Consider the following 19363-nt stretch of genomic DNA (forward strand, 5'->3'; position numbering starts at 1 on the left):
GAGCTAGTATTGTTTCTAGCTTCTTTGCCCTCAGTACTTTTTTCCGCTTTCCGTTTTGGAAAGGGTGCCTGGCGATCGGTATGTTGGATATCAGACTCCGACCGATTTACCAGTTTATTTGCAGTGTGTGTTCCTGCTGGTTTTTTTATATTGTTTTTATTATTATTATTCAAATTATGTTCCATTAAATTCCCACGAGTGTGGGGGAAAGGAGGTCCGCCGTGTCATAGCCCCCGATAACACGGTAAGCCCACAGTTAATGAGGCGGGCAGGTATCATTGAGGTGCGACGCTAGAATACAGTCTGTTACCCCCGACTGCAAACAAGTCCGATGAACACGTGCAAATTCCGGATTGGGGGGGAAGATGGAGGTGGAGAAGGATATGGGTATTGAAATGTTGATAGTAGGGAATATTTAGGAATGGGAAAGTGCGGGTTTGGCTCGCATTAGCCGCTATAAGCGTTACCAGGGATCACCACGTGGAGGCCCTTCTTTAGAAGGGGGTGAGTACTTGGGATTAGTCTCACCTGCGAGTCCGTCTAGGGAAATACTAGGATCCCCGTCGCCGTCTATATAGTCTATAACAGATTTCTCTCCTCATTCACACTGTCACATTTCAGTCTACACGAATTCTATTTTTCACTAGACACTCCCACCAACGCCAAATAAATAAGTTTTTAGGCCTGCATCATTATTTCATTTTTAACAACTTTTATTATTATTATTATTTTTTTTTTTTATTCCAATCTTAAAATTAACTTTAAACTAACATGATTTGATTTTTTTTTCTCAAACTTATTTTTCTTAATTTCACTTAAGGCTAATACAATGTTTTTTCTATCTTATGTTGGTATTTAAAATAACTAAAAAATTTTCATCTAATTCATTTTTTTATTTAATAATAAATAATTCTACTAGTTAAAATTTAATACATTAACAAAAAAAATATATTTGTATTTCTCTATAATTCACCTTTTTTTTTCTCTGATCTCTCTGCGGTTGACGTCAACTGGCGAAGAACCTAAAAGTTTGTATTCCAATACACCAAAAAAAATATTGTAACCCCTCACTTTATTCTTTCTCTTAATTTTGGTTTCTTTTTTTTTTCTTTGTTTTTTTTTTTTTTTTTAATATACCTTAAATTTGATTTGGATATATATAAGACAATATTATATGAAACTTATCGAAGAAATTGCAATTTACAAATAAACAATTGTGTTGCTCTGAAAACAAAGTTTTTATTTAAGTATTTTTAGTACATTAAAACAATTACACTCTATTACTTATATTACTTATATTTACCTGAAAACAAAGAAATGACATTTAAAGTCTATTAGCTAAATTAACAATTCCTTATTATTTATTATTTAGAATATAACTTGTAAAATCTATAATCACGGCGGCGGTATAACCTAAGAAAAAACGATATTCAATAAGAATCGTTTTATCATTCGCCGGACTTGAATTGAAACGAACCGGAATTGGTATACAATCAATTTGTATACAAACCGGTATACAAATTAAAGAAATATAGGTACCTAATTTCTTTACATCTCCCTCCACAAAGAAGAAAATTTTCACAGTTAACAGTTACATTTAAGTTAGTTTTAAGTAAATATAATCAACTCTTATTACAATACAAAAATTCCTGTAACCTTTTTTTTTTTATGTCGGTGCTGGTATAAGTTTTGTAACGTGAAAGAAATTTGACTCTACCTTTTTATGACCCGTATTAATTTTATATATTAAATTAGATATCTTTTCTACAATTTTAAATGGACCAATCTTAATCTCATCTAATTTGTTTCTATTTAGTTTGTTTCCATTCTCTACATATACCATATCTCCTGTATTAAAGTTAAGTGGAGACCTATTTTTATCAAAAATTTGTTTATTGTATTTATGTGATTTTAGTGAATTTTCAAACGCTATTTTCCTATCTCTAATCCATTCAGTTCCTGTTCTCTCTATTTTTAGTTCATTTGGCAAAAAGGAAACATCTGTACCATCCAGTAGATATTTTGGTGCAAAGCCTGTAACTGTATGTTCTGTATTGTTATATTTATCCACACAAAAGGGAGCAATGGTTGTCCATGCTAATTTATTGTTTTTCTCGTTTATTTTACATCGGATTTTGTTTACAAGTGTTTGATTAAGTCTTTCGTTTAAGCCGTTAGAAAACGGAGCATTTACTGCCGTGAAGACCATTGGTATTGATTTCTCATTTAAAAATGTTTTGAATTCTTTTGAGTTGATTCCCGGGTACTAATCGGTGAGAAGAATCCCAATATTATCACAATCTATAACATTATTAATTAGTTTAACAAAATCATTAGCGCCTTGTGTTTTTGACGTAATAATATAAGCATATCGTGTAAAGTGGTCCACTAGGAGGTGTAAATACCTTTTTGTTGAACGGGAGCCGCCAAAACCTCCAATTGTGTCTATTGACACTATTTCAAAAGGTTTTGTGGCTGGACCTAACTGAGACATTAGACCATACTTATTCTGTCCCCTTGTTTAATTTTTTATACATATTTCACATTTTTTACAAAAGGTTTTTATATTGATCGTTAAGTTTTTTGCTGTATATAATTTACTAATTTTGTTTTGCATTTGTTTCACACCTAAATGACACATGTTTTCATGTACTTCTTGAATAAGTTTTTTACTGAAATGTTCTGATAAGATAATTTTTTTGCACTTTTTAACCTTTTTGTAATAAATTTTGTCTTTTAATATTAATTTAAATTTATTATTTTTTATGTATACATTGTTTTCTTGATCTGTAAAAAAATACAAGGATGTCATCGATATAGTTTACGGCAAAATCAGTAAGATTATATTTTCTTAAAATATTGTTTAGAATTCTTTGAAATATGGCTGGTGACGTCTTCGAACCAAAAGGTAGACATGTCCATTGATAATGTCCTTCCTGAGTTACAAAGGCTGTTTTCTTCTTATCTTCAATTCTTAGTGAAGTTGACCAAAAAGCAGAATTAATGTCCAGTGTCGTAAAATATGTTGAGTTTCTTGTCTTAATCACTAAATCATCAATCAATGGGAATGGCTGAGCTTGAGGTATCACTATTTTATTTAATTCTCTAAAATCTATACATAATCTTGATTTTCTGTTGTCTTCTTTCTTGAAGGGCAATGTTATTGGTGCCGCAAAAGGACTATAAGATTTCTCTATGAGATTTTTGTCAAGTAACTTTGCTATTTGTTTTTCTATTAACTTTTTGTCTTCAACTGAACATTTATAAGGTCGCTTACTACAATATTTTTCCATTAGTAGATCAATACGCGCTTCATATTCTCTGACTGTACCAATATCATATTTGTCTTTTGCAAAGATTGATTTGTAAGTATCTATCATATTGTATATTTCTACTTGTTGTTCAGGATTTAGATTACTCATACTTATTTTAAACTCTTTCTCTATTACGTGTTCGTTAAAATTGATTGCACCTAGGTTGGTCTCATATTTTATTTCCTTAGTGGTATTATTTTGGTTATCATATTCATTATTTCTATCTTTTAGTTTTGTTTCATCTACTTTTTGAGTGATTTTAAAATTTTCATCTTGAACCAGTTTAAATTGTTTTATGATATTCAATCCAATTAGAAAATCATATTTAAAATGTTCTCCATCAATTATATAAACATCTGCATTATCTTCAATATCAAAAATTTTAATTTTAATAGTAGTCAAACCAATTGTTTTCTTAACACCATTAATCAAACCATCACTTTTTGAATCTTCAACTCCTTGTTTAAGTCTTATTAATTTAGAATTTATTACAGAGACGTTTGAGCCTGTATCATATATTCCAAATGTTTCTAACTGTGTATTCAATAATAGTTTGACTTTAACTAATGGTGTTATTATTCGTTTTTTGTATCATCACAATTAAGTTCGACATTAATCACTGAATTGTTTACTGTTTTATTATAGTTTCTCTTATGATTATATTCTTCTGTCGGTTTAAAACAGGGCCCTGTTGCACCAACACTTTTCACTTTGCAAATTTTTATGAGTTTTTGAGCATTTTTCTCTCATTGAGAACATAAAGCATTAATTTGAGAATTGAGTTATGCAAAGTTTTGAAAACACTCAAAAAATGCAAAGCGTTGCACCAAAGTACTTTTCAATGAAAAGTAAAGTATGAAAAGAAAAGTGAAATATTTGACAAAAAACTGCTTTCTTTGCAGTTTCTGTTGCACCAACACTTTTTACTTTGCGCTTTGCAAAAGTAAACTGCAAAACTTTTCAAAAAAACTGCAAATGATTAATTCACTTTGCAAATTTTGCAAAGTGATTTCTTTCAATGCGTAAAATGAAAGAAATCATTAATAAATAAATAAAAATAGTTTTAAAAAAATAGAAATAGAAAATTAGTTTAAACAAATATTATTGCTGTTTTTGAAATAAATTTAGTTGCAATAATTAAAGGGATATATTACCGGACAATACTTTTAAATTGTAAATTAAAGAGTTCAGTTTCTAAAAAAACTTTATAATACATTTAATATATATATATTTTATGTGAATTATTGTTCAAGCATGAACATTTATTTATTATAATGAACAGTTTATTATTATTATAAGTCTGTTATCGTTCAAATTTTCCGAATTATGAACTAAGAAAAAACATGGGTAAAAAATATCCTATAATAGCTAACATTGTAACATTTTTAAATATCTAATTATCCGTATCTAATTATGATAATAAAAATATATTTCTAAAGACAATAGAAGAAAAAATCACAAGTGCCTGGACTTGCGTCGTTTTTTTAACCTTGTTTGAAATGCAATTAAAAATAAAATTAAAATTAGTGATAACAGACAACATATTATTTTAACGTTGATAATAAAATTAGTTAATTCAGTTTTAAGGTAATTTTGTATAAATTAAGAAAAATGTTCTAAATAAAATCAGTAATTTAGGCCCTTTATGCGTAGGTTTCTTTTGTATTAGGATAATACACAGCGAGAAGTAAACAATACTTTAATAACTTATAATATTTTAAAATTAAATAATAATGACAGATTTTCAACTAAATTTTTATATAAAAGCAACTTATTATATTCGTTAACTTTGTTTTTCAATATAATTGTTGTTAAAACAACTCATACTCATACTCCTTACATATAAATTCTTTTTTTATAACTTTTCAAACAGCAAAATAAATTAAAAGCATAAAAATTGTCTCTATGGATATACACAACTTCTTTATCTACGATTCAATGTCAATAAAGGAAATCATATACAAAAATTTTGTGTTTTGTATTAATGTATAACATATAATTGTACTAAAATTATACAAATATTACAAATTGTAATAATATAAATTATTAAAATAAAATATTATTTTAAAAACTTTTATTTTGAACAAAAATTAAACTCATAAGTACATACTATGCATAAATCATGTACTCATAGCATCAAAATATCAAACAAACAAAAAACAAGTATACATACAGAAACGAAATGCTTCCAAAAACCAATACAAAATGAAAGTGATCTAATTTTTTGGTGCAACGCTTTGCTTTGCATTTTATGCAAAGACTTTGCAGTAAAATTTTTATTTGCAAAGTGCAAAGTAAATTATGTTAAGTCTTTGGTGCAACGCTTTTCACTTTTACTTTGCAAAAAAAGTCACTCATTAATTTTGCAAAGTGAAAAGTGAAAAGTGTTGGTGCAACAGGGCCCAGCACAGTTCTTCTTTATGGAACCGAACGCCTTTATTTAATTTTTCACAAGTTGTACATGGTTTCATTTTATCAAGCTTTCTTTTATACTCATAGGTATTTCTTTTACTTCTGTTGAAAATTTTCTTGTTAGGTAGATATTCATGTTTTCCAATTTCATTATATAAGTTTGCCGTTGATTTTACAGATTCTTTATCAATTTTATCCATTACATAGTCTGGTAATCCCATTACGATAAGATTTATCATTGTTTCGTTGTCAATATGCCTACTGACCTCTAATAGTAATCTTTCCTTTTTTATGGCATATTCCAACAACGATCCAGCTTGAAATCTATATGTAAATGCATACTTTTACTTGGGACCAGACTCTGTTACCATACGTTTCACAAAAATTGTCTTTCCATACTGCCCATTCTGAATTTACCGTCAGTTTTAGCAACATACTACTATACCAATCTAGACACTGGTTCTCTAGGAAATATTTTAAATTCGTAATTTTTTCTTCATCCTGTTGAATCTCAAATCTTTCACATTCGCTTTCAAATTCAATAATCCATTGGACAGCATTTGATATTTTATTTGAAAATTTTTCTATCAAAAATCTTTCAACGGTGTTACCTATTTTTTTCTTCTCAGGTATATTACTGTCATTTTGTGACGACGTTGCGAATATGGCATTATGTTTACTTACGGGCTTTAACTCATCCGGAACCTCAAAAACACAACCATCTGGTGTCTCAATAGAGGTTATACATATTATATTTGTTTTCCCGTCCGTTGACCCCAATACTTTAAATTTAAAGCGTAGCTTTTCCATTTTTCTTGTTTGTAAACAGAAATGTCGTTTTATAAGACAATTATATGAAACTTATCGAAGAAATTGCAATTTACAAATAAACAATTGTGTTGCTCTAAAAACAAAGTTTTTATTTTAGTATTTTTAGTACATTAAAACAATTACACTCTATTACTTATATTACTTATATTTACCTGAAAACAAAGAAACGACATTTGAAGTCTATTAGCTAAATTAACAATTCCTTATTATTATTTAGAATATAACTTGTAAAATCTACAATCACGGCGGCGGTATAACCTAAGAAAAAACGATATACAATAAGAATCGTTTTATCATTCGCCGGACTTGAATTGAAACGAACCGGAATTGAAAACAGTATACAAATTAAAGAAATATAGGTACCTAATTTCTTTACATATATATTAAAAAAAATGTTGAAATATATACATAATTCAAAATCAAATCAGATCAAATTAAACTATATTAATAATTTTATAAATAAATAGATATGTGCAATAATAAAAAATAAATGTGTACAATTCGTTTAAATAAATGTCTTAACTATACGTAATCGCAAAACATATAAAACAATATCAACGGGTTTATATATGCACCGGACAAGAGCAATTTGTGATCAAAAATTTTAATGCAATTTATTTAATATTATTTAAGTTAAGTGGCAGTGCAATGACAACAAAAATTGTGTTATTATTTAATCTTTGAAAGTGATATCTATGGTAACACACGCGCTGACTATGAACGTTTATGCGATCATTTCTTTTGCCACAGTAATTTTTACGTTAATGAATTTGGCTATAAATACATTGACAAAGGTGACTTATCTGTGAATCCTTCGGTGATGATATTAAAGATGATTGGGTGATACTCTGCTGTGATGTGGTTTTCATAATTCTGGCGACTGATGTTTGTTACTGATGCGGCTCATACGAACAGTTGCTGATGCCAAGGTGTAATTTTTGCTGCCCGGACGACTGGTTGCTTTCCTGCTGAGTTAGCCGTAAATGCCTTACCAAAGGCAAGGTTTATTGATTTGATTGTGTATTCTTGTGTATTATTTAATTGGCACTAATTTTTCCAGGGAATTTTTCCAGGCACTAATTTTTCCAATTCCTGGTTTTATGAATTTAATTGTATATTTATTTGATTTGCATTAATTTTTCCAGGGAACAAAGTGTTCTTTACAATTCCTGGTTTTATGAATTTAATTGTATATTTATTTGATTTGCATTAATTTTTCCAGGGAACAAAGAGTTCTTTACAATTCCTGGTTTTATGAATTTAATTGTATATTTATTTGATTTGCATTAATTTTTCCAGGGAACAAAGTGTTCTTTATAAGTCCTGGTTTAATGGATTTTATTGCATATTTATTTAATTTGCAATCATTTCAACTTTAAAAATTTCACAAAAAAATTCAAAAATATTTTTGTATCACAACTTTTTTTATTGATTTAATTGTGTAAAATACTTTGTGCTAATAAAAATAATTTAAACTTTTCAAAAATTCAAAAATACTTTGTATCAACAGTTTTTCAAATCCTTCGCGGCTAGCTGACTGTTTAATTCTCCCCGCAAGTCTGTTGATTCGCTCTATATATTCCAAATCTCTTAACAGCTACTCGCTGCTATTCTTCGGATCCGTTTTTGCTGTAATTTTGGCAGTTAACACTTCAGTTAGTTTTGCTTGCTGTTCGTTACAATGCTCCTCCTTTCTCTTACAGTCTATACTCAACTCTCTTTTATATAAACTCACCATCCTCTTTCTCTTTGCTTAACTCGAATTGTGGTGAGTATTTGCTGTTTTTGGTATGCACTTGTGTCAATACATTTATTACGTATAATATAGTTTATTTAGTTTAGTTTATAAAAAAAATTTTCTTTCTTTAAATATTTTTTCTTTCCTAACATACCTATAGGCTAGCATTGCGTTAGTCTATGTTAGTCTTTCAACTAACATAGCGTTGAAAGACGATGAAGTCGATGGAATCATTTGGAACGTTGAGTTGTTTGAAGTGGTAGAGTCGTTGGAAGCGGTAGAAACGTTGACGTTGGCAAGGTACAGCCTGCAATGGCGTCAAATCACAAATAGCTTCCTTTTATACAAAATTTTTCTCCCATTGCAGGCGACAACGCAAAATTTTGAAACACACAAAGTGCTATTTGCTCCATAATTCTACCATTGTTAGAAACAGTTTTAAGTGAACAAGGTGCTGTTTGTACCACAATTCTATCCATTGACAGGAAACATTTTGAAGTAAGCAAAAGCGCTGCAATTTGAAGCAATTGAGGAATTAACTGAATTTTACTAAGTGAATTCTAAAGCTCATCCTATGTCGTTTTCCCTTTATATTTATTTTTGTTGTTACTTTAATTGGTGGGGGCTACATTTACACGTTAAATTTGATGCTTACAGTTCAAGACACTTTTTTGATAGTTTATCAGACTGTTCATCGGTGAAGACAACAGACCTAATAAATTCCTTAAATTCGGCGGGATGGATTCAGTCTCTACTCTTCTATACTAGGGTTCTTGTGACTGAAACCAACCAACCAACCCATTCTGATAAAGTTACATTAGTTTTTCCATAGTACCTACATAAGATAGGTACCTAATATGGTAACGAAGATTTATAAAATAATGCTGAAATACCATAAAAAACCGTAAGGTAACATTAAATATTTTCAAATATTATTATAATATAATATTTCTCGCGATAAGTTGCAACAAGTTTATTATTTAATTGCTATTATGCTAAAAAATCAATTGAGACTACTTGTTGGAAGCACTAATTTCCTTACCTGTAAACAACTTTGGTACTTGTTTTTTGACATTGATGCGTTTTCTCATCTTTTAACTTCAAGAGTTTGTCTGATGTACATATATCACCAAATAGCTTGTAATTTATATAGATTCGCCAGAATACACTATTGTGATTAAGATTTAGGTGAAAAAATTAAAACAAATTTTCTCAATTTATACAATAAAGGCATAAAAATAACACAAACAAGGCTCTGCAAAATCTTCCATTAAATTGTTTATAACTTAATAAAACAATTTATTTTTATTTACAAAAGAAATTGTGTTTTATTGTCTTCTTATTCCGTATTGCAATATTAACCTAATATTTATTTTTAATTACCGGGAAGACTATGTCTTCTTATTCCGTATTACAATATTATATTAAAAAATTTGGGGAGACTATTGTGGTGCCCATGACCTACATCATTGTTTGATATGGCAAGTCATTGCATAAAGTAACAAAACAATTGTGACATAATTTATTGAATGCACATTTGTCGCTTTGTTGTTTTGACTTTGATCATATTACACTTTTAAATTTTGTTTGACTCACGCCGTTATGATTGTGCACTCGTAACACGATGCGCGAGCCAAACGTTTTATCATATGTGGTCATTGTACGGTAGTAACACAAATTCCTTTAGAGAAATGTTAAACCTTATGAATAATATATATAATAATATATACAAGTAAAAATGCATAAGAAATAGATAACATATGTTAGAATAGTATAATAGATACTATGAATATCTTACATGTAAAAATCATATACTTTATCAAAAATTGGGAGTAACCAATGCATTGATTGGTTACTCAAGAATATATAGGAAATAAATAATAAGTTTAGTAGATAAGAATATTTTGTATAAATAGAGTAAGATTTTACAAATAAATAAGATTCTTTTAGATTCTTTTGCATAGGCAACAAGAATAAACTGTATTTTGAATCTCTGGTTATATGCGGCATATCTGCTGGTAATACCATTAAGGCGGCTGAAGAGCTTAGAAAGTACTTAAAGGCGGCTGAAGAGCTCAGATCAATACTTATCCTTGCTAGGTCGAAACCTTTTGGGGCTCTTAATCCCTTAGCAATCCTGCCATCATTGATAATAACATTACATGGCGATCCTGATAACATTACACTATGTCTTTATTTTTAAATTGTTATTTTACAACTGATTTTATTCTACAGTTTTTACTAAACATTAAGCATTGATCATCACCTTTAAATTTAGCGTGACAAAATAATGCAGACATGACGTCAGCTCTTTTAATCGGTCAGATGAATAACAAGAAAAAGAAATAATAAAGTTCAATCTAAGTTACCAACGAAAACAGGAAATGAATGTTAACGAATTCATTGTGACAAAAATTAGTGCAGTTAATAAGAAATATTTCGCAAGAAATATTATTTATTAACAGAAAATATTGTTGGTATTAATTTGATTGTCCCCAATCACTCGGAAAAAGGGACTATTGTTCAATCTTGGTGGATTGACTGGGAGTTTTAGTTCTATTGAGTTTTGATAATCAATACCAGTCTGTAAACTTATTGACTTCTGAGGATCGTCACTGGTATGTGGGATTTGGGTTTCCCAAAACTATAATTTTCCTACTGGGTTTGAAGAAAACATTCAATCAAAAGAATGATTATGCAGAGTATTGTGAAAATTGACCATCTTCCATTTGCTATGTGTTTGAATAGTGGGGATTACTTCAGTATTGTTAACTTGTAATTCATTAAGAGTCTCGAGTGATAATAGATTGATATGGTCACTTTCGAAAGGAGTTGGCTGCATTAGTGCAGGAATTATGACCTACGTCATTGCTTAATGTGACATGTCATTGCATTGTAGACAAAACAAATGTGACATAATTTATTAAATGCACTTTTGTTGAACTGTCGCTTTGACTGTAGTATATCTACATATTAACAAACAAAATAATTATTTGTTAATGGTAATATGATGATATACGTTACTGGCACATGCCAAAAGCAAAGACATTGATCACACACTTGCCATGTGAAGAAGCGCAAAAGAAAAGTAATTTGATTCTTTTGTTTTGCGCAAATGAAATTCGTAAAGTGCATTAACTTGCATTGGAATTTCATTATTTAGTATTTCGGGTAATTATTAAATAATAATAATAATTTCATATTTTTAAATTAATTGAAATGCATATTAAGCATTTTTATATGAAAATTACTAGGCGAACATAATATTTAGGTAGGTTAGTGTTTATGTTAGAATAAGTATAAATACTGTACAAATTTAATAAAGAAATTCAGATTCAAACAGAACATTGAGTCTCGCTTATTATTTTATTCAAGTTGCCTAGTTGCAACCTAGTTTTATTTGCCTCGTTGCAAACAAGAAAGGCGCCTCGCTGCGCTAGGAAAAACCAAACATAACCATATCCTATCCAAACTCATTACATGACTTTGATCATGTTACATTTTGAATGCATTTGACTCATGCAGTTACAAATGCATATGTAACATAATGCGCGAGCTAAGTGATAAAGCATGTGAGGACGTTGCACTTGCATGACCCGAATTCTTTAGGGAAGAATAATACAATAATTACAAGTACTTAAATATGATATATGATTAAACACTTTGAAGAAACTTGATAGTTTTTAAAGTTTTGTTATTTTAAAATAAAAAAAAGGGAGCTATTATTTCACTATTTCTGTTTTATTAAAAAATAATTTACTAATTTTAATTGCCACTTGCGCACTTCACCGAACCGACCGTATTTATTCGCGAGTAAAATAAGAAGAAAGAAACTAAGAGCAAAAGTGCATTGCACAACCGTATTACAAAAAAAAGGTAAAAGCAAGCGTTGTCATGTAGTTAATTTAAGATGAATTTTTATCGGTTGAAGTGCGCAAGAGGTGAATAGAGATTAGTATTTAACATTACTTCAAACTGTGTAAATAAATCAAAATAAATAAATTGGTAAATGTCTTAACACCGGCCACGCTGAAGCACCATAAGGTGTTCAAGTTGGAAGCAACCCCAATTTGTGAATTGGCTTCTTATGACTCCATTTTTAGTTCTAACGTCTGCCACTCGCACCCTGCCGTCGCTCCCGACTACCGTACCTTGGACCCTGCCGATCAACCATTGGTGAGGGGGAAGATTGTCTTCGTGGACAACGACGAGACGGCCGACTGCTACGTTCGGCTGATCCAAGATCAATTTGATTTTTGTTTGCAAGTTGAGGATATAGTCCTTGGACCAAGCCCGCCAGAATCTGCGTTTGAGCTCGCATAGCAGCCGCCATCTCTGCGCATAATTCAGATTGCTGTTTTGCACATCGAGCGCTGATTCTTGCGGCAGCGTACGCAGAGAATCCCCTATTAGTAGGTGTGCTGGTGTTAGTGCTTGACCGTCGTTAGGATCTTGACTGAGAGGTTCGATTGGTCTTGAATTGAGAGCGGCTTCCACCTGAATTACCAATGTTTGTAGTTCCTCGTTGGTTAGCATTGCACTGCCCGCTGTTCGTAGTAATAGATGTTTCGCGGACTTGACGGCGGCTTTCCACAATCCTCCGAAATGTGGTGTACGAGGAGGTATGAAGACAAACTCGATTCTCTCTTGTGCAGCATATGATACCAGCTGGTTTTTCTGTATTTTGAACATTTGTTGCAGCTCTTTCAGCTCTCGGCAGGCTCCCACGAAGTTGCCACGAACTGTCGCAGTATATTCTCTCTTTTTAAGACTGTTAAGTTTAACAAACCTAACATATTTTAGCTCGCTTGTAATCACGCTTATGCAGCAAATAAATATTGTAAATATTTACGTTTATAAGTTCAATAACTTCACATATTGTATTTATGCTTATGCAGCAATATGTGAAATTTAAATTATTATTTTAGTCACCAATAATTGTAATTATTATTATGCTTAGTAAGTAATTCTATACTATATAAGGTAACAATATTAATAATAAAACTTGAGAGCGAAAACAATCGTCTTTACTTCACAATCAAAAATTGGTTATTGGTAGATGTGCCTTTTAACCACTGTAGAAACAAAATAAAAATTATTTACTTACTTGGCTAGCGGTTTATGTGCCTGCAAGCCTTTCATCTTAACTACCTGATTATTGGTTTATGTGCCTAATAGTCAGTGTAACAAAGTAAGCAAATATAGACATTGATACCACCTCAGATTAAGTGGTATACATTGGTGACCCCGACGTGATTGGCAAGAGCAACTCAGTGTGAGCCAGCAGCGTTTACAAAAAACCTTCATTGAAAACACCTTGTTTCAACGGAAATACAATAACCATGGATTCAAAATCAATATCCACTTTAACTGACCAGCAGGATTCAATTGGTTCAGAGATCGACAGAATCATTCGCAACTTCAAGAAGGACTCACCCAGCAGGAAAACACGTCAATATCTCGAAGATCGTAAAACAACTTTAGAACAGTTATTAGCTGACTTCAAGGCTAATGATGAGCAACTACAACAAGCCGATGTACTAGCAAGAACATCGGACTATTTCACACAAGATTACGGCATGGTAATCATAAATTTGGGTAACAAATATATCACCACAATAACTCAAGAGCTGGAAGCATTACTCATTAAGGCTCAACCATCAACAATAAAGGGGTTGGACCTTCAGATAAATAATGATGTTGAAGCTCCTGAAATAGTATTACCTACTGGTGGTCAAGAGAATGAAATTATTCAGGCATTAGTCAACAGACGAAATGCAGTGTGTAAATCAATCAATCGTCTCATCCACAATGTGAGACAAGATAACCAGCAACAGGTACCACAATATTTTGCAGTAAAATTAGCTACGCTTACCAAGTTATGGGATCAGGCTGAAGGTTTAAATTTTACTATTCAAGAACGGCAAGACAACCCTTCTGATTGCAATCATTATCTAGCACTTGAACAATTGGTGCAAGATACAATGGTGGAATGGACTAGTAAGTCGACCAAGATTGAGACATCAATTAGGTCAACTTACCAATCATCGGCTACTTTGCCAACAATATCTCTTCCAAAGTTCAGTGGAGATTATTTGAGTTGGCGACAATTCAGTGATCTGTTTGCACAACTAATACACAATCAAAGAATATTAGACTCACAGAAACTCTGGTATTTGAAAACCAATATTCAAGGCGAAGCTGAAGCACTCATCAAGCATTTGCAAATATCAGATGCAAATTATGAGACGGCATGGCAATTACTACAAAGTAGATATGAGAATAAAAGAGTTCTAGTATCAGCAGTTTTGCAACGTTTGACAGCTCAAAACTCTTTATATGATCATCCAACAGTCCAAGCCATTAAAAATATGCATGACACAACAAAGGAAAGTCTATGTGAACTTCATAATTTAAATATTGAAACATCAACTTGGGATCCAATTTTAGTTCACATACTATTAAAAAAATTGGATAAAAATACACATTGCAGTTTTGAACAAACTCTTACTAACCCAAAGGAGATGCCCACAATAAAACAATGCTTAGAATTTTTAGAATTGAGATTTCAGTCACTTGAGGCTATAGGTCTACGAGACAATGCAGTATACAAACCCAACAAAAGGATAGCCGTAACTATGGTTTGTTCAGATCTATGTAAAGTTTGTAATACAGATAAACATCCGATCTACTATTGCAAAAAGTTCATTGAAATGACTCCTCCTGAACGATTAAATTGGATTCAACGACAAAAACTATGTGTGAATTGTTTCAAATCCGATCATAAAGCAAAGGTTTGTGAAGCTGGATCATGTAAAAAATGTGCCAAGAAGCATAACACTTTGCTCCATTTAGAGCAACAGTCACCTAAACCTTCAAGGGCACCAGCAACAAACACAAAGTCAACCACAACATTGATCAACGCTAATGAATCGCCATCCATAACAGCAACAACTAATGCAAAGTGTACTCGTAATTACGTTCTGCTAGCCACTGCAAAGGTGCGCATTATTGCAAACAATGGACGAACGTGTGATGTTCGTGCCATACTCGACTCAGGTTCTCAAGTGAACCTAGTAACCCAAAGAGTAATCAACAAGTTATCTTTAATTACCACAAATTCAAATCTATCGATCGAAGGTATTGGCCGTCAATTCGGGAACTCAAAATCTCGCGTAAATGTTGAACTGCAGGCTACTAATGGAAGCTTCAGGACGAGACTAGAGGCATTTGTATTGCCACAAATAATATCAGCACAACCGTCACGAGACCTAGATATCTCGGATTGGCAGATCCCACAGAATGTAGAATTAGCAGACCCCAGCTTTAACAGATCTGGAAGAATTGACATGCTGATTGGTGCTGAATTCTATCATACTCTACTTCAACCAGAACAATTGATAATAGGAAAGAATTCGCCACTGTTACAAAATTCGGTTCTAGGTTGGTTGGTGGTTGGTAAGACTAAAACTACAACAGATATTAAACCAACATGCGCTATTACTACAGGAGAAGTTGGTGAAATGTCAGAAATGATAGAACGATTTTGGAAGTTAGATAACATTGAGACTGCAGAAAGGGTGTTGACTTTATCTGAGAAATGGTGTGAAAATCACTTTACAAATCATGTAAAGACAAATCACGATGGTCGTTTCATTGTACGCTTACCTTTCCGCGATGATCCCACAACATTTGGTAGATCGCGTGAGATAGCATTCAATCGATTTTGTTCTCTGGAAAGGAAGTTACAAAGGGACCCAAATTTATACAAGGAGTACATAAAGTTCATGGATGACTACGAGTCATTAGGTCACATGGAAAAGGTTTGCCCGAAAGATGTCAAAGGAGCACAATATTTCATTCCTCATCATTGTGTCTTGAAACCTGACAGCACTACAACCAAATTGAGAGTTGTCTTTTATGCATCAGCAAAAACATCAAGCGGTTTAGCACTAAACGATATTTTGCACAAAGGTCCAACAGTGCAAAGTGATCTTTTTTCAATACTGTTGCGTTTTAGAATACACCGGTTTGTATTTACGGCCGATATTGAGAAAATGTACCGGCAAATTCAAGTACATGATGAAGATACAGCACAGCAGCTGATAATCTGGAGAAAAAGTGCTGATGATAGTATACAATATTACCGACTGAAAACGGTTACATATGGAACAAAGTCAGCCCCTTATCTTGCAACAAAATGTCTTCAACACCTTGCGAAACATAATATGACCAACTATCCGCTTGGAGCACCTGCATTACTTAATGATTTTTATGTAGATGACTGTTTAAGCGGAACTAACAGCATCATTACCGCCTTAGACACTCAACAACAACTTACGGAACTGCTCAGTAAATCAGGATTTAAGCTGAGAAAATGGTGCTCAAATAATACACGACTCCTACAAAACATTCCGATAGAAGACCAAGAAATCAACCTTGATTTAGATGACTCAGCCATAAAGCCAACAAAAACATTAGGCATTATTTGGCTCCCGAAATCAGACGAATTTTGCGGTAAGGCAGAGATGTCATCAGAGCAACCTATCACGAAGCGGATTGTGGCATCGGACTTAGCTCGAATTTTTGATCCTTTGGGAATTTTTGGCCCCATTGCTGTAACAGCTAAAATATTCATGCAGGAATTGTGGCAACAAAACTATTCCTGGGATGCGGAACTGTTACCTCAGGCTCAGCTAGAATGGAAGCGGTTTAGAAATGACTTACAAACATTAAACACTGTGAAAGTACCCAGACATATTTTTAATTCGACGGTTCCCTGTTCGATTCAATTACACGTGTTTACGGATGCATCAGAGAAGGCATATGGAGCAGCTATGTACGTGCGAGCAATATATAATGATAAGACAATAACATCGAGACTATTGTGCGCCAAATCTAGAATAGCACCATTAAAGAAACAGACACTTCCACGACTAGAACTCTGCGCAGCATTGCTGGGAGTCGAATTAGCAGAAAGAGTTAAACAAGATTTAAAGTATCAAAACGTGCCAACCTACTTTTGGTCCGATTCCAAAATTGTTTTGTCATGGATAATATCTTCATCTGCCTCATTGCACACATTCGTAGCAAATCGTATTAGCAAAATTCAAGAGATGTCACATGCTGATCAATGGCATCATGTGGTATCAAAGGATAATCCTGCTGACATCATTTCCAGAGGAATAAAGGTTAAAATGTTCAATTATTCACATATATGGTTTTTTGGTCCACTCTTTCTTCATGGAAGCAACGAATTTTGGCAACAGCCAAACCCAAAGGCATTTAACATCTCAACTGATATCGAAAGACGACAAGGACATACAGTTAACATTATCATTCAAACGACTGGTTCTGATCACATGATAAATCAAATTGATCATCGAAACTGATTCAGATACCTCCAAAGAACAATTGCTTATGTTCGCCGTGTATTTCATCGCACACAATCACCAACAAGAACACATTCTCCAAAAGAATTACGAGATGCATTAGTCTTCATAATTAAAACTATTCAGGGCTCAGAATTTGCAAAAGAAATCTCTGATTTAAAACAATGTAAAGCAGTCAACAGTTCGAGTCAACTAAATACTTTAGCACCGTTCATTGACGAACAAGGTGTACTTCGTGTTGGAGGAAGGCTTGAAGCATCAACATTGCCATATGATGCTAAACACCCAATGGTAATTCCTTACAATCACTCAATAGTGAAATTGATGTTCAAAATGAAACATGAAGAAAATTCCCATTGTGCTCCACAATTATTGCTAAGCATAATGAGACAAAACTTCTGGCCGATTAAAGGAAAGATTATGGCGCGAAACATTGTTCACAGCTGTGTCATCTGTTCAAAGGCAAAACCAAAACTGATGGACCAACTCATGGGCAACTTACCGACTGATCGAGTTACTCTGACTAAACCATTTTTTACCACAGGAGTTGATTACTGTGGTCCGATATGGATTCATTATAAAATTAGAGTAAAAAGGCCAACAAAGGCATATTTAGCAGTATTTTGCTGTTTCGCGACTAAGGCTGTTCACCTAGAAGTGGTGAGTGACCTGACAACAGAGGCATTCATAGCCGCTATTCAACGTTTTATCAGCAGAAGAGGAAGATGCCAAACAATTTATAGTGACAATGCGACTAACTTTGTTGGTGCGAGAAACCAACTACAAGAGCTCCAGTCTACCATTTATTCAGAAAATGGTAAAGAAAAGATCATTAAGACCAGTAGTAACAAGGGAATTGACTTCAAATTCATTCCACCAAGAGCTCCTCATTTTGGAGGACTCTGGGAAGCTGCCGTCAAGTCAGCTAAACATTTAATGATTAAAGGAATTTTCAACGCTTCATTGACTTATGAAGAATTGACAACAGTCATAACTGAAATAGAAGCCATGTTAAATTCAAGGCCAATAACAAAAATGTCATCCGATCCAAATGATCTAACAGCGCTTACACCAGGACACTTTCTCATAGGCGAACCACCTACCACTAATGTAGATCCTTATCAAAAGAAGAGCCGAATGAGTTTATCATCACGATGGCGTTTAGTTTCTGAACTCAAACAAGAATTCTGGAGAAGATGGTCAAAGGAATATCTCAATGAACTCCAATCAAGGTACAAATGGAAACAACAAAAGGCAAATCTATGCCAAGGTGATTTAGTCATTATTAAAAGATGATAATCTACCCATGTACAAATGGCCTCTTGGCAGGGTGCAACAGGTGTATGAAGGAGAAGATGGTTTGGTCCGTGTAGCTGACATAAAAACAGCCAATGGGATTTTTAAACGACCATTACGATCATTGGCCCCCCTACCCACTGAAGGCAGCATTAATCAAAATCCAACAAAACAAAATTCTACTGTCATACAAACAAGACGAACGAATGAACCTAGTGAAGCGTTGCCAAAGCGTCGAAAGATATATGATGGCACATCTTTAATGATGACCATACTTGGTCAAACACCAAACGTCTACAATTCAGACACATCAAACGCTTACCGACACCATGTATGAATCTTACATTGCATTTGGTGAGATACCTGTCATCAATAACTCA

Source organism: Teleopsis dalmanni, chromosome 2, assembly GCF_002237135.1.
Source record: "Teleopsis dalmanni isolate 2A chromosome 2, ASM223713v2, whole genome shotgun sequence".
NCBI lineage: Eukaryota > Metazoa > Arthropoda > Insecta > Diptera > Diopsidae > Teleopsis > Teleopsis dalmanni.